We start from the raw sequence: 6909 nt of genomic DNA, 5'->3' as shown, positions 1-6909 counted from the left end.
GTTATTTCGTGTGTTTGCAATCCAAACTAACAACATTGCAATTCTATTGCAGTAAAAAGATCAGGAATTAACCTTAATTGGTTACATCAATATTACCTTTTGAGATTTATCGTACTCCAAATTCTTCTACTGTAATGGATATATTTTTGTACCTTAAAAAATATATATATACATATATATATATATATATATATATATATATATATTTTCCTTTTTCCCTCACAAGAAGCAATAAGAAATTCAGGGGAGATGCCTGCCTACGCAATATGAAAATTTTAAGGCTCTCTGACTCACAATGGTAAAAAAAATGTATTACAAAATCAGAAGGCAAAAGAATCAAGCAGGTTGCATTGAGATAAGGCAGTATGGGACCTTTCACTCATGTAGAACTGACTGAAAATGTGTAAGAGAAATAGCAGGTGGAAGAAATTGAAGAGAGGCTAAGAAGCATAATGAGGTTTGGAGGGGTAGATCTGAAGGTAAATCTCCAAATGTACACAGCAATTCCTCATCTGAACTATCCTGGCTATCAGAACTGCTGGATCTTTACATCCTTCTATCACTCCCTCAATACCAGCATTTGAAATCATACAGTTCTGTTTTTATGACAAAATTTCTCTCACTTCCCATCTAATCTGCATTCCTGTTCAGGGGGCTCCTCCCCTGTGGCTGGAAGCTCCCTGATCAGCAAGGATGAGTGTGTGTTCCTGAGCGTGCACACCGGAGGGTGCTAGCATTTAGAGAAGAGTGTGCTAATGGTGATGGGGTCTGCCAACACCCAGAAACCAAAATGGAAGATCTGGAGTTTTGTCATCTAGGGGTTTTGCAGCAGGAGAGCAAACTTTGACTGTGTCTGTGTTCTGACTTTGCTTATTGGCCGAACTAGACAAACATTAAGTAATTTTTGATCTTAATTGAAAATTCAGAGTCAGGATATGATTACCATTGCTTATATTCCATATGCTGAATGCAGCTATATGTGAGTCTGTAGCTTATATCATTTTCCAATTAGTGCATTTGTCCTTGCTTCTATATGTATTTATTTATGTTTTCCTCAGGCTATTTTGAATGACACTGGGGAGCTGAAGAAGATGCATGGCATGCTATAGCATATTTTTTCCATGCCCTCATATATTAATTCTTGTTTACATAAGAAAATACAAAACAAATTGTAAATAAGAATCATTTGGAATCAGATTGTGCATGAATAATGATGCACCATCTCATCTCAGATATAAAGAACAAAAAAAAGTGGTTTTATTGCTAATGGCTTTAGGAAACATTTGTAATTTTCAAAGAAAATTACTCAATTTAACAAATACATATTTTTAAAAAAATAAATAGATTAATTTATCTTTTGTTTCAAGGATAATAAATAATCATAAATACTGCGGTTAGCCAAAGCAGGCATAACTATTTCACAAGTAGTTGTCTTGGTGATGGAGTTTGACCTTGGCTTTATGATATTGATATGTCCGTTTTCTTTCAAATCACTCATGGTTTCTTCTTTGTCTGCAACGACTTTTACACTTACTGTTGATTATTCTGCTTCCAATGCAGAGCTTATCACTGAGGAAATTCCTCACAGTGTCACTGGGCTTATGTGTCAGCCTCTGAAAGCTTGATCCTTTTGCCAGTGAAGTTTCCTGAAAAACTTCAGCAGGCTTCAGGGTCTCTTCTCAACAGGACATTTGGACATCGTTACATGCAGTCGCACTTAATTTCTTCATTGACTTTTCCTAGTCCGGTGCATCTGCTTTTTTTTTCTATACAAGAATGATTTTTTAAAAGATGTAATGTTTAAAAAGTCAGAGTTACTTGTTTTGGTTTGGTTTTTACATGACTTTTCCTTACTTTTTAATCTTTATTCTGGAAAAAAAGGGATTATGTTTAGGATACAGATTCAGATTAAGGACATGAGTTTAGAAAGACATTTTTCTTTGCTCTCATTGAGTAAAGCTTATGAAGTGTTTGCAAGATTGAGTTTTTAATTTGCAACCCTGATCTGGCTGCACGTACAATTCTAATAAAGTTTAATGAACATTATTAAAAGTTTATATGCAAGCAAATAGGGTTGCACATTTGGAGTAGTCATTACTGCCCTCCAAAACAGAAGTAGCTTGAGGTAGCCCTGGTTTTCTGTTCATGGAAATAGGGGCATCAGAACACTAAGGAGACTCTTCCAAACTTAAAACCTATAATAGTTTGAGTTTTTGAAAGTGAAGCAGAAGTTCTTAGTTTGCAAAGGAGGATAAATAACAATACTCCCTACAGTAATACTTGGGGTATAAAAATACATGCACTATAATAATGTCCCACCTATTGGTAATCTAAGAGTGCATATAGAGAACAGGCATTAATTCCTGAAGAAACAGCTGGCTGACAGCAGTGAGCAGTGGGAAGGAGCACGCTCCGAATGCAGTTCCCTGTCCTTCCATGAGCCATGTCTCATAGCTATTTCTCAGTCACTGCATAATTGTTGAGGAAATATTACAAATACTACTAAAAGTCTTAACTGAAGCCAACCTAGCAGTGCAAAACCAAGTTGGCTTCACTTCACTGTTGCCTAGGCTTATCCTTGTCATATAGAACTCAGAAGAAAACACTGTTGGAAGATTTGCTCAATAGAAGTTACCAGAACTCAGGTAGTTACTCCTATGATCTAGGTTTCCATTTGAGACTTAAGACTGAGTGCCTGAGTGAGACCAGAAGGTCTGATCTGGAAAAGATGGCCAAGGTGAATAAAATGATTTTTTTTTTAATCTCCTTGGTTTCAGGGAGGTTAGTACTGCAAATGCAGTTCCCTGTGTACTTAACTCTTTGCTGAATTAGGTATTGTAAACTCTCTGGGGGAGGACCCGTGTTTTTTTTTTTTTATTTGTCCGTAAAGTGCCATGATACCTTTGGCACTGTATAAATAAATAATAATAATAAAAACAATAAAAACCATCTAGGGATTAAGAAGGCCTTTTAAAGAAGCCAAATGTTCTTCACATAAATCTTGGATCTAATTTGAGCTCTAATAAGCTCCATTTCCTGCTTTTCCAATATTTTTAAGCCGCATTGCAATAGCTATCTTTTTTTTTTTTTAACAGTTGTTTTAAGAGGGCCCTAAGGCAAGCATCTAATCAACCTAATGGAATTTTCCATGCAGTTAAGTGTTTTATTCAGCTCAAAACATTGTCTTTGATTAGACTTAGCACCTTCCCTTTTGCCCTTTTATATTATTTTGGCAGGCTCTGCAGGTGTAAAAGCTCCATCTCCACTGCAGCTCCATCATGTGTGAAGTAGCCTTGTTGTGTGTCCTTCCGTGGCTGCCTCAGAGCTGTGAGAGAAAACTTCGGAGCCAGCCCTGCAGTTCCACTCCCAGTTTTGGATCTGCCCATCCTGCCTTGTAGATGAATGACAGCCCTTTGTACATGGTACTCAGGTCAGATTTAATTATTTAACTCATATCTCGCTAGTAGCCATGTAGTTCTGAATGCAGCCTCTGCTGACAGTCCTAGGATACTTGTCTGGAGTCTGGAACAGCCTCTGCAGCCTGCACTGAACCTAGTCACCATGTTGTGCTGAGTCCATGCTAGATTAGTTACAGCTGGCTCTGGTACATCTGTGAGAATTACAGTCATCTTAGATGGCAGTGTGTTTTTTTTCTCTTCAGGTAGCAGACAGCTCAGGTGCTTTAAACCAACTTCTTTAGCCATTCAACCTTTTTTTCTTGGTTTTCCAGTACGAAAAGTGGCTTGAATCATATGAGGATATAGCTTATTACATTATGCTTAATATTTACCCACCTCATGAGATGTTGTGAGGATTTTTAAAGTAATATTTATACAGCATTTTGAAGATGAAAAGCATTGCATAAGTGGTAATTATTATCTACATTTATTTTCATGCCTCAGTTGAAACATCTTTTTTCTCTTTGTCTAAGATACTTAATTTTTCTTCTTCTCCCTTTATTTTTTTAATCCCTGTGCTATTTAACTTCATATGAGATTTTGGGATATAATGTTGGAGAAGGAGCTGTATAGGTTATTTTATACTGTGTCAGATGGTTCCTTTGCTTTTTTTTCATCCAATAAACTGATGCTTTCAGCATCCCAGTTTGCAACCAGAGGTTTACTCATGCCAGAAGAAAGGAATAGTTTGATTGTTCAGGAAGTCAGCCAAGAACTCAGAAAGCCTAAATTTTCTCCATTCTGAAACAGGCTTCTTGTTTGACATTGGAAAAGTTACCTAATTTCTTCGTGTCTCACCTGGCCATCTGTAAAGCAGAAATGATGTTTCCCTACTGTGTACTTGGGTAGTAATATTACTTTTCTATATTAGGCAGTGTTCACAAGTGTGATAGGAGAACCAATATACTTCAAAAGGCATTGTTAATCTCCTGTGTGCAGATCACTCAAAGGATCCAGTGACTTACAAAATGGATATGAGGCTTACCCTTCAGAAAAATACATACTAATTTAATACTCACTTAAGTAAAGGAGACGTTTTCTACCTTCTTTAGGGAGAATCAGTAAACAGTCATATAATAATAACTAATGGGCATATCTCCATGTTCTCTGTGAATGTACATTCATAAGCAAGAAGGTAAATAGAATACTTCTTATTCAGGCCCCAGAAAATCTATGATGAAGTAATTTCTGTGAATTCTACTTTGGATACACACTGATGTAATTTTGTCTCAAATATTAGCAGTCATTTACCTGCAGTCCATTCATGCCATAATATGGAAAGGCATATTTTCAGGGGCCTTACATGTCACACTGATTTCTAGTGATGGACCATACGTGAATAATTAAATTTGGGAACTTACATGTCTATCCACCTCTCTAGATGGAGTCTGGTACATTCAAGTTATTCCCTACTACAAGTAGTTGGGGAGAAATATAAAGGCACTGTACAGTGTATGATCAGACAAAGACGTCTGAACACAGTCATGCCTTTATTATTGTTACTTGAGCAATATGCAATGCTGAAAATGTGGGTAAGATGGGGATCAAAATGTATCATATTTTAATTGAACTCAGTTATGCTTTTCAAATGGTTCTTTTATCCCAGTGGGAATGATCCATGGCAAGATAATGTTGCTTAATAGTTTTATTTCAAAAATGCACCTTCTCTCTATGCATGCAAGTGCTTTACAGCTCAATAAAAACCATTGTGAAACAGACACTAAAACATTAACCTGAAAATCATTTCATTTTCTTCCTTAAATGTAGTTGTTAAAGTAATAAAAAGAGATCTACACAAGGAGAAAGTGAGAAACAGAAGTTTGCATGTGGCAGTAACAGATCGTAGTGATCGTACTGAAGTTTCTACCAGTTGCAGTTTCACTATCTTGAAATTGTACTAGCTATACCCGGATACTGCACTTCCCTCTGACATACGATTTGTTGCTTAGAAAGGTAAGTTTTCACTACGTGTATTACTTTTGAAGAATTAAGTTATAATCTATGAATGGCTCTAAATTCCTTATACTTTTGCAGCTGTTAATATTCAAAAAATTAAATAGATTTTTCCTGAAAGCTAAACCAGTGATGTCTTTGTATTCCTATTCAGTTCTTCTCCAGAATATCCAACATTGAAGATGAAATGTGAGCTTCAACATAGTCAAGGGAATTGCCTTATTTAAAGAGAGGAATTCATCCTAACTTCTATCTTTATTTAGTATAAGAGATGTAAAGCTACCATAGAATGTTTTTAGTATGCTGTCTTCTCTTACAAAAATAAATATTAAGAAACAAAGTTGTCGTACTATAAAAGAGACACTCAAAATGAAAGCTTGGACATTGTGTCTTACAAGCACTGTTTTTATGGATAGAAATGGTGGCTTGTTAAATCAGTATCACTGTGGCAGTAGATCTGCACATCTCTTAGCTGATGGCACCACTTACAGAAACCAGTTTTCAGAAATTGTGTGCCAGCTTACATAACAGAGAATGCCAAAGTATTTTACTTTATTTTTATTGTGACAGATGTATTTATTTTAAACCTGCACATTGCTATCATTAATCTTCCAGGAGACTTATTTCTCAACTGAAGTTTCTGCAGACATATGAAAGATTAAAATTCTTCAAAAATGAATTTGCTTGCAATTCGTATTGTGTGATGATGCAGAAGTCATAGGGCAGTACTGTGAAATCACAAGTAAGAAAGAATAGCTTCCTTTGGCAATTCTTTTGCCTAAAGTATGAAGCCAAAAATTTCTTTTATGAGAGCTCCTAAGAAAGTCAAAATGGAGATGTGAGGTACTGAACAGCCCAGATTAACTTATCTTCACTTGTTGGTTTGGCAGTTTGAAACTTTCTGAAAAGACACCTAGAAATACATAAGCAGGGTGATAAAAATCTCAGTATTACAGAACCAAACATGCTTACTAAATGTGAAAAGGAAGTTACCATACCAGGTAAATCGTGGGTTTAAAGAGTTGTTTTTAACCCTTGGTATTTAGCAGGAAACAAGAAGATGACAGGAAATTATTTCCTATGGGTTAATAGCTGTGGTTAAACTGCTCAGTTTCAATACATTGGTCAGTGTTTTAATGTATTTACCATCCATGAGCCATGTGGGACTCCTAATAAGCAAGGCTCTGAACAGAGATCTCACTAAAGCAAAGTATCCAGTGAAGGATCTTTTCAGTCTTAGAAACCTCATCAGCTGTCTGTAGTCACCACCTGCAGTGGTCTCTCATTTGTTTCAAAATTTAAAGTTCTTTCCTAGTTTGAAGGATCTTCACACATTACAATACTTTTTTCTCCTTCACTGATGGAAGTCTTGCATTAGTTTCCACTCAATTTTTCATCTTGGCAACATTTGTAATAATGGTCTTTTTTCATACTTCTCCTGATGTCATTTCTCATGAGCAGAGTGCATTTCTATAAAGGAATTCAAGCTAAGCACTTG

Source organism: Tetrao urogallus, assembly GCF_951394365.1.
Source record: "Tetrao urogallus genome assembly, chromosome: 12".
Taxonomy (NCBI): domain Eukaryota; kingdom Metazoa; phylum Chordata; class Aves; order Galliformes; family Phasianidae; genus Tetrao; species Tetrao urogallus.
The sequence above is the reverse complement of the archived record's forward strand: the minus strand, read 5'-3'. Positions refer to the sequence as shown.